The sequence below is a fragment of the Equus asinus genome, chromosome 7 (genome assembly GCF_041296235.1).
Source record: "Equus asinus isolate D_3611 breed Donkey chromosome 7, EquAss-T2T_v2, whole genome shotgun sequence".
Lineage (NCBI taxonomy): Eukaryota > Metazoa > Chordata > Mammalia > Perissodactyla > Equidae > Equus > Equus asinus.
The window spans coordinates 75,733,290-75,744,211 of NC_091796.1; positions in this window are offsets into that span (position 1 = coordinate 75,733,290).

The following is a 10,922-nucleotide window of genomic DNA, read 5'->3' on the forward strand; positions in this document are numbered from 1 at the left end:
GCAGCTGCTCCCGAAAACATTCACTCTCAATTTCCTACTCCTGCAAAACTCTACCCAACAGCAGCCCATGGTCTCTCTCCTTTCTTCCTCACCTCCCAGATGGCATTATCAGTCAATCAGCTTTGTCCCTTACTCAGAGGTTTTGGGAGCAGCTTTCCCTTCTAGACTTCAATGCTGATTGAGACAGATACCCTTTATTGTATTATTTCCAAGTGACTTGAAGGACTTTTGTTTCTTCTGTCTTTTAGTTCTATATTATTTTTTCTAAATTTAGATGTTTCAATATTTTCTTTTTCTCCGTACTTTCTATTTTTTTAAATTAGCATGTATTAATTTTATAATAAGAAAAAAAGTTTTTAATTTTACAAGTTTCTACCTACTCATTAGAGAAATTTTGGAAAATCCAGAAAAATAGAGGGAAAATACAATCACTGAGAAAATCTTGATCTTAGTGCACCTTCTTCAGTCTTCTAAACACATACATATATATACATACACATAGATTACATTGTTCTCTATTCTTTTTTATTTGATATATCTTGAGAATTTTCTCTTTTTATTGAAATCTTTTGAAATAAGATTTTAATGGCTCCATTGCATTCCATTGTATGGATATATCAAATTTATTCAGCCATTCCCCTGTTGTTAGAAATTTAGATTGTTTCCAATTTTTCATAACTTAATAATGAGTGTTCATTAATCTTTGCATCTATGATATGTTCTTAAAATGGATCACTAAAAATTAGAATTCCTGAGCCAAATACTATAAACATTTCTTGAAATTTTATGAAAAATTTCTACTGTACCCAAAAATAGAGAGACCAGTATAATGAACTCCCCCACACACATCACCCCACAATCAGCATTTTTCAAAATTTTGCAATATCTTTATCTTTGAAGTTATTTATATGCAGTATATTATCTAATTGCTTTCCAGAAATGCATCAGTGTTCACTTTCACCAGCACCATGAAGCTCCCACAAGTACTCTAACCAGTATTGAGTATTTTCAATATCCAATCTTTGATGGGTAATTTGGTCAACTATTTCTGACTTAAGTTGTCAGAATCTGGCATTATATTGTCCCACAAGTCCAGTCCAGATCCTTTGAGAATTCATTTCATCCCACAATGCAGTTTCTATTTTTTTAGATTGTCTGACTATCTTCAATTGAGCAGGAGAGCTCAGACTTCAACTGACCATCCTTCAGCCCCTGGAGGATGGATGTGGGCAGCAGCTCCCTCTCTATGCGAGTATCTTTGGTGTACTCAGGCAGCCCAGGCCCAGCTGATCATCATGTTACTCAGCAGGGCTTACTGTGAGTAATGATGATTGAAGGTTGTTGGCATCTTTTAATCTCACGCTAACAGTTTCCATATGTCAGCTTTCTTCAACGTCTACATCCTTGCTGAATAGACTAAAATTTTGAATATATAATTAAACATGGCTTATTATTTGCATAATCAAAACTAGGTTGGTCTATTTATAGAAAAATTGAATATCTTACCAGCTTAATATTTTTATTTAATACTAGATGTTTATAAGCAAAGATGATTATTATTATTATATAAATAGTATAATGGTGCTATGGTGTATTGGAAAGATAACTAAGATGGGAATAAAGAGTCAAAGTGTAGACTTGACTCTTCTGTTAACTAGTTATGTAAGGTTAGGTTAGTTTTTAAATCACTTAAGATTTAATTTTGCTCATCTTAAATTTACTAAAATTGCTTCCAGCTCTTAAGCTCCACAACTTAAAAATGTCTTGATATAATTCATTACTCATTTGCTGTTAAAAATGCACGTTAGGGGCCAGCCTGGTGGCATAGTGGTTGAACTCACACGCTCTGCTTCAGCAGCCTGGGATTCTGGGGTCTGGATCCTGGGCCCAGACCTACACGCTGTTCAGCAAGCCATGCTGTGGCAGCATCCCACATGCAAAGTAGGGGAAGATTGCTACAGATTTTAGCTCAGGGACAATCTTCCTCAAGCAAAAAGAGGAAGCTCAACAACAGATGTTAGCTCGGGGTCAATCTTCCTCACTAAAAAAAAAAAAAAAGCACTTTAAAATATGATAGATAATATAAAAGTTGTTACTACATTCTCTGCAGGAGTAAGGTAAGTCACTCAGTGACTGATGTTTAACAAGTAGCTCTCTGGGTAAAAAAGCCCTGATACGTGTCATTGGCCTAGTTCCATAGCGTAAATACTCCCACCAGAGGTGATTTAAAGCTGCCAGCTGGAAGTCACTGAGAGCGGAACCAGGAAGAGATACGTCCAGTTGTCTCACAGGCCAGTGTGAGTTAGCCCTGGCACACCACTGGCCCTGCCTTCATACAATATTCCAGGGAGAATGCATTAAGCTGCAAGTAAGAGAAAATCCAGCTAGCAGTGGCTTAAACAATGACATTTAATTTTCTTATATAGCAATAAGTCTGGAGGCAGGTGATTCAAAGGCTGTTTCAGCAGTTCTACCATGTCTGGGTGCCGGGTTAGTTTCTTCATAATTCTCTTGGCCTTCTACTTCATTGTTGCAAAATGGCTGTAGTACCTCCAAGCTTTCTGTCCTTTTAGGACAGCGTCCAAAGTAGAAAAGAAAAGGTAGAGAGTAAATATATGTTCCCTTTGGTTTTTTTTCTCCTTTTGTTAGAGAGGAAAAATTTTTCCCAGAAACCCCAGCAGTCTTCCCCTTATGTTTCATTAGCCAGGACCAAATCACACGTCCATACTTAGATCTGTCACTGGCAAAGAGGATCTGAATCGTCACAATTGGTTCAGACCAACTGTATTCCAACCCTGGGACTGGACACAAGGAAAAAAGAGGAAGTAGCAATGATATAGGCAAATGACGGTGTCTGCTCCACACAAAAAGGTTTCAAGCTGAAAACTGCCGTTGCTTTCAACTATCAAGTCCAATGCACTTTGATAATTATTGAATCTGTTCAATTGGCCAGATGAAAGAATGTATCTGTCTCTCTTTCATCATGATCGCATGCCCAAGAATGGCGTTATAGAGGCCTTCCCAGAAGAGCCATCAATACACTTAACCTTTAATTTCTTTATGTTCCTAGAGCAGTATTATTTTTAAATGTCACTCCATATCATAACTTAACTTCCAAAGAAATTTTACTTAATTAATATGAACTCCTTAAATCAAGCTTTCTGACCATTTGGTCATAGGAGTAAATAGTTCTTAATGAATTAAAAAATTTAGAGTTATTGTCTAATTCATAACTCAGGACTTTTATTGTCATGATATTTTACTATGTAATGTGCTTCATTTTATTTATTAGTAAATGCTGCTTGGTTTATAGATTAGTTTATAATACATGTACCCAACTAATAACACTTCACTTATTTAAAATAATTCTGTAGTTCAGAAATAATGTTTTACTTGATGCCTCATTTTGTAACATTCAGAAAGTTTGCTACAGTGCATCTAAACTGAAAGTGGAACGGAGTCTGATTTGGTATATGAAACAAGTCTCTGAATAAAATTTTTTTGTGCATGGAAAACAGCAGCTTATAAAGCCAGATTCTTGACTTTGTCACCCAGGGCTACACAGCCCTTAAAAAAATACAATCCCTGCTCAGACTTTGCTTCTTTATATTTTCCTAATTATCATTTATACTCCTCTAATTATTTATTTGCGAGTACAAGTAAAAAAAGACAGAAAATATGCTGCTATGCAGAAGAAAGGCTTAATAATATGACAAACATCACCTGTTATTTTTAGTATTTGATCATTGAAGCAGTATGGGTGACAAGGGTATATAATTTGGTATTTATTTTTATTTTGTAGTGCCTAAAATTATACATGGTTATTACTAAATTAAGGAAATTACAGTAGAGGAATACTTGAGGTTGTTCAGTTTTTTCAGTTGAAGTAGTGAATAAACCTTTATTTACGGCTAAACCACAACTAGAGAATTCTCTGTTCAGTTTAGGCTGTTGAGCCTACTTCTGATTCTGGCTATGCAATATGACTGGATTATCTAATCTGAATGCATTATATACACCCTAACCCTTTACAAATTTTACATTTGATCTATGTAATACTTTTTTATGTCCTCCATAATGCCTAACAATAGATGTCAAAAAATGTCTGTTGTTTTGGGGTTTTGGTTTTCATTTTATTTTGAAAAGTGTTACCTCTGTCCTTCACTTTCTGACATACTGAACCTAAATCCACCAAATTAGGAAACGAGATCAAATTGACGTTTCACAGGATTTAAGCAAAACACTGCTTGAGTTATTTGGATTTAAAGGCCTTCTTTAAAAATCATCATCTCAATGCAAGAAAAAAGAAAAACAAAGAGAAAAACTTAGAACACACACGCATAAAAAGAATTGATTTTTCTTGAATTGAGTTTCCAAAATGGCAGTCTGCAGGCAAAACGAAGCCCACAAATATGTTGTTTGGTCCACGTGACATTTAATAGTCAAGAGATCGAAAAAAAATTAGGTTTCCATTTTCTCTTGAAAGTCATTAAGAATTGGCAAGATTGGTTCTGCATTTTCAGCTGGAGCTGAGTGGTGGCTCCCATCCCCACACCCCACTGTAGACTAGGCCTCTGCTGTCCTCTATCCCCACATGGTCTCACCAAGCAAAGAGCTCTGCATTTACACTTAGCACTCATACCCTGCCAGGTTCTCTCATTTAAGGCACCTTCTCTGCATATGATTGCACAGGTGTGCTCTGACAAAGATTCTCTCACCAAGGAGGCAAGTGGGGGCTGCCCTCATCCCTTCCCCTTGCTAGGCCTTGCACCTAAGCGGCCTTATTGCCAAGAAGGGATATCTTTTTCTAATTTACAAATGGAGACCTATGGCTAGTAGCCCTTGCAGGATTTCCAGTCCTTGCTTGGAAAGTCCTAAGAGCAAGGATTCTATCCTATTTGTCTCATTTGACTTTGTAATCTTGAGGCTGGGCAGGTCTAGGACATATAATAGGATTTTTAAAATATAGGACAAATAAATGACTTTTGAATACATATTACTAGCTTCTACCCTCTACTAAACATTATTTTCAAGAACTGTCAAAAAATTTAAGATATATTTGGAGGAATACTGCCACCCTCATTCTCACTAGCCTGTGGGATCTGGACCTCCTTTAAGGTAAATTGTATGGACCTTGTATCTCCTTATGGACTAATTAGACTGCTCCATATTAAGGGATTCTACTTTTCCTATTTGCTATGTACTACAATTGCCTGATGGAACTGAAGCCTGAGCATCCATCTAGGCACTCAAGTCCTTCTAGTCTGTCCTACCCCCCATTTACCCAGTTGTTCACCTGAAATCCCAATATGCCTTACAGCTGAGTACACTCAAAATATAACAGTAAATTCTGTCAATCATTCTCTACTCCTGCAAGTAAAATAAGCTTTCTTTACAGATGTGTGCACATACACAAACACACACGTAGATGAACAAACTAGAAAATGCATTTCATTCCAATCTATTATATCCATATATTTTAAAAATGTATACAAAGAGAATAATTTTTGCTTATTTATACTTTTTTAGAAAGGATGAGAAGTAATTTATTAAAATAATAAAAAAGAAAAAAACATTAAAAAAATCAGGACCAAGAAAAGTATTAGGTTAGAAGACCATAAGCAGGTGTTAGGACCCAAACGTCCAAAGTTACAAAATTATCTCTGAGATTCCAGAAAAGAAAAGAAAAACAAAACTAGTTTACTGATTTATCCCTAAGGAAAAATACATGCGAATATTTCACTGAAGAAGCAATACTTTCTTTAGTACCAAATTCTGAAAGAAATTTATGATGTGTGGTCACCTGTGGGCAGTGGTGGTGGCTGAAGAGAGTTGGTGATGGAATGATGTCTTGGATAATTTTCTTTACAAATACAGGAAGCCTTCATAAAATTTCCTCAGGGTATCCCAAGTAAAAGGTGAAGAGGTGACACAAAATATGACTCAGAAGAAGCACTTCTACAGATGGCCCAGAAAAAAGATGATTCAAGTAAGCAGCTTTCTGCTGATGCATTGTGGTCTTAGAAGAAAGCTTGAAGCAGTTTTTCTCAAACGCCGGTCCACAGATCACACATCAGAGTCACCAGGGAGCACTTGTTAAAACCCACCTTCTCCAGATCCACAGAGAAGGGATCTCTAGGGGATGAGCCAGGAAATCTGCAGCTTCTACAAGATTCCCAGGGGATTCCTAAATACATCAGAGCCGAGAACCACTGCCCTAGAACAGCGGTCTTTAGACTTTTTTTTTTTATTTTGGTTGTATGTTCTAAAAGAATTTTGAAAAATTAGGTATCGTTTCACATGTTTTTAGGTTGATATCTCGAGTTTTTTGTTGTAAGTTTAACCAGTCACAAAAAGACATTTGAAAAGTGTATTGTAACACTGATGTTTCCAAACAAATCTTTTATATCACTTTAAAATGTATACAATTCAGCTTAAAAACCCATATCCAATAAAAATCTAAATATATGAACAAGCTCTTCTTTAGCAGTTAAAATTTTTACATTTTCTCCTTGAACTCATGTTTCCATCCCACTTCCTCCACAGAATTTTATTCAAATGCAACGTATTTTATGCTTGGAAGTCTTTGTTTTAATCACCCCATCATACTTCCCTGGAAAATATGTATGTAGGTTGAAATTTTATTTTTTTATTCCCTGTGACCTTAAGGTTCTAAGTGTTAAAATTTCTTCACAATTGCATTAGCATAAATACTTTTTAGGTATAATGAATTATTTTGGAGATGCTTCGATTAGTTTGATGGGTAGACTGTTTTCCCCTATTTAGTTGATGTATTCATAGGTGAATATTACATATCGCTGGAATAAGACAGTCTTCAGCATCAATTTTATTCATATTTTTTGTTTTACGTACAATACTCCCTGAGAAAACTTGTTTACACAAGTAGATGGGAATGGAAGGTATTTGATTATAGCAGTGTCACTCAAATCTTTGAACTCCTTCTGAATTATAAACTAAAACCCATATAGTAATTTATCATCAACATTAATTTTTAATAAATCTAAGCTGACAATTTTATTAGGTCATCCATCAATTTTGTTGAAAGCAAAGAATTGGAAACCATCTGACCTACAAAAGAATTTGTAATCCAGTCACTATCATTCACTCTCTTTAACCCCAACACCAACAATTTTGAACTGTGTCTTGCCCTAGAGGTTTGTAAACGCCCCCAAAGCAAATCACTGAAGTAAGTCAATGAAGTAAGATTTCAAATTGTTGAAAGGTATTCCATTTTAACAAGTGGGAAAGTGTGATGAGGGTAGGGGAGATGAGAAAAGAGGCCAAGGGGAATTTTCAGGCAGATCCATTTTAGAAAAAGAGTACTTGTGGAAATTGAGGATCCAGCAAAAGATTCCCTGAAAACTGCCCTTGTTTCCACATTTCTTGAAAAGTGTTTGTGAAAGTTCACATACCTCAGTTTGAAGACCATTGTACCAACTGCTTGGACACATTTAGAGAATGCATTGCTTTTAAAAAGATCTCAACAATAACAGAGAGAATTCACGAGTCCTTAAATTTATCTCAATCTTCTTAACTACCTGGATTCACTCCAAATATAGATGCAGCCTAGCTTGGGGCAGCTATAGCAAGGGTTAAGGTGAAGCAGATGACAAAATGGTTAAAACAAACAGCGTAGGGAGATGTGGAAGATCTTGCACAGCCTACAAGTTTTGCCATTGTGATTTTGCCAGTACTTCTCTCTTTATTTTAGTTAATGAAATCCTTATAATCTCCTCAAGGATTGACCTGGCTCTGGGTCAGAAAGGACCAGAAGGTCCTCATGTTTCCTCCCTGAGGTGTGCCGTAATTTCATTGCCAAGACCAAAGCTGAGGGAGGCAAGAATAAGAAAGCCTCTCTCTTTCTCTCTCTCTCTTTTTTTTTTTTTTTTTTTTGCTTTAATAAGAAAATAATTGCCTCTACTCTTGGAGACCTTGCTTAATTAGACTAATCTGATTTTCTACTGGTAAAACTAACACTAAAATGTTATTGCTCTGAGTTCTCTAATTATAGCGCAATCACACTTTTTCTTAACAGATACTAAAACCAAATGCTATAATGTTGGATGAGGTCATTGTGAATAGCTTGTTATAAGGCCTATTTTGAGGTACCACATGAATTTCAGTGAATATTATGCAGAGACAAGGAAACAGCAGAAAGTTGACTGCAGAAAAAAATCATGAATTGCTACTATAATTTATCTAAACAGTGATGAGGTTCCACAAGTTATTTCATAGAAGTATATTCACTGACTAGAACCTCCTGATCTTCCACCCCAGACTCTTTAAACTCTACCCCTTTCTAATTTCCCCTCTTAGCCATCCCCTTCTTCATTTTCTTCCCTGCATAGCCTGAACACAATGATCAGCTTTTTGATGGATACTGTCACCAGCACTATTAGTCCCATTACTCCGTTGAACTTCTGCTTATCTATTCTGCCAAGTTGCAGCTCAGAGTCAAATAATCACCTGTTCTCTCTACTATTGCTGCTAGTTTTCCAAGTACTGCTGGAGAAATTGTGTAACTGCTGCTCCATGCCATGAAAATCTGCATCTCCCAAACTCACCTTGACTCTTAGCACTACTTGGCAATTCTTTCATTCTTGCCTGGTTAGCTTCCTTTTCCACTGCTCAGGTGCTATTCCCATCCTCAAGTCATTACTCTTCCAAAGTTTCCTACCAAGCTTCCTCAATCAACAGATAACCCAAGTTCTTGCTTCAGGAAAAATTAATGTTCAGTTTCCCTCCTTTCCACTTCCAGTCATCTGTAGCTTTACCCTCGCTTCCTCTGTCCCAGAGATAATGTAGTGTATCACTTATCCCATTTCAATGCTGTTTTTCGTTTTTAAGTTCTTTACTATAAAGTCTGTGTACATTATTACAGGGAAATATCCTTCTTGGAAGTCTTATTCCAAGTTGAAGAAATGAGCATCGGAACGTTAGGAAATAAAGGTGCTGATTGGCCGCAGGAAAGAACGCATCAGAATAGCAAGTGTTCTTCCACGTTCAGTCTTTCACAACCAAGGACAGAAAGGATGGTGAGTTGGGATGCTACCCGCCCATTAAATATTTTAAAATTCTAACATAATTCTCTCAACCAAATGTCACGACATGAAATTTAAAGAGTCCATGCTTTAGTGATCAGTGCCATTTTTGTCCTCTCCTATTTGGTACCACCTGCCACACCTGCAGTCTAAAAAGCCACTAATAATAATTAGCCCACTTGGTTCCTTCTTTTAACTGGGTGAAGTTTGCTCACCATCATTTAACCCAAACTTTTCATGAGAATTCCTAAAAAAAACCAATGTGAATTACATTATGCTTCACCTGATATGGCTGTTCTAATGATGTCATATTATACCAGCTATCATATAAAACTTATAAGTGACACATATATGTTTTAGAAAAGTATTTGTAGAAACTGCCTAAAGAGAAGTTTTGATGTAGAAGATACTTAGAAGGGTTATATATCCTATCTAACCAAGGGTAGCTCCAGGCTTTGTGGGACCCTGAAATGTGTATAATTGGGGGAGTACTCTCTTTCCAAAAAGGAATAAAAAATTATGGATACAAAATGAGGGACAGGGCCTTCGGAAGAGGTCTGTGAAAATGAAGGACTCTGAAGCTTAAGCTTCATTAGCTTCATATAATCATTTTTTTTGTTTGACCACTTAGAGCATTAAACAAGCCCCAAGCCGAAACCGACCAAAAACATGCTAAAATGTAAACGACTGACATGAGCCAGGAACTTCACATAATATGACATTTCACCTGTTTATTTACCATTCTAATTTTTATAAAAGTAGAAACTGAGACTCAGAGAATTTAGTAACTTGCTCATAGTCAGCTCACGGCTCTCATTGAAGCTGAGATTCAAACCAAGACAAACTAAATCTTATGTTATTTCCACTACAATACTCTGCCTTTAAGATTTCCCAAAAGACAAAGGGTTTAAGTTACTTTGGAGAATGCCCCTAGAAAATACCTGGAAATGCTCTGTGAATACTTGAAACTGATGTGACAATTCACATTTGAGAATCTCACTAAAAATACTGCCCTAAAACTGTGTTTAAAAGGCATGAAGAGGGGCCAGCCCGGTTGCCGAGTGGTTAAGTTTGCACACTCTGCTTCGGCGGCCAAGGGTTTCACTGGTTTGGATCCTGGGCGCGGACACAGCATCGCTTGTCAGGCCATGCTGAGGCTGCATCCCACATGCCACAACTAGAAGGACTCACAACTAATAATATACAACTATGTACTGGGAGGGGTTGGGGAGAAAAAGCAGAAAGAAAAAAAAGAAAAAGGAGATTGGCAACAGTTGTTAGCTCAGGTGCCAATCTTTAAGAAAAAATAAAAATAAAAAATAAAAGGCATGAAGAAACAAATGCGTAACTCTTGGGTTATCTTCTGCTCACTAAATGACACAGATGAAGACAGGAGCTCTTAGAGTCTAGGAGAAATGTGGTTCTAATTAGGAGAGGAAAATTGAGGCAGAATCAGAATCTGGAGGTAAGTCAAGAATTACAGACTCTCAGGAAAGGGCCTGGCTGTGGAAAGACATTGACAGCATGAATGTTTCACAAAGTATATCCTCTCACTACATGTCCTATGTGATTCTACCTTGCCCTTGTGATATATCAAGTTTTAAAGATAGGAAAATAATGACAGTTGGGTCATATATTATTCAATATTATATCCATATCTTGTATTTACCAGTTTAGCCTCTATTTTTTAAAATGTCCCGTAGAGGTATCCCCTCCTTATCCTAAGATCCCTAGAAAGTAGATGTTTTATCTTTATCTTTTCCTCACTCACAGAATCCAGCACTGTGCTCTACAGATAGTAGGCATTCCTTAGAGGTTAATTGCCATGGAAGATGGTGTTGATGTGTTATTTTTGACAGG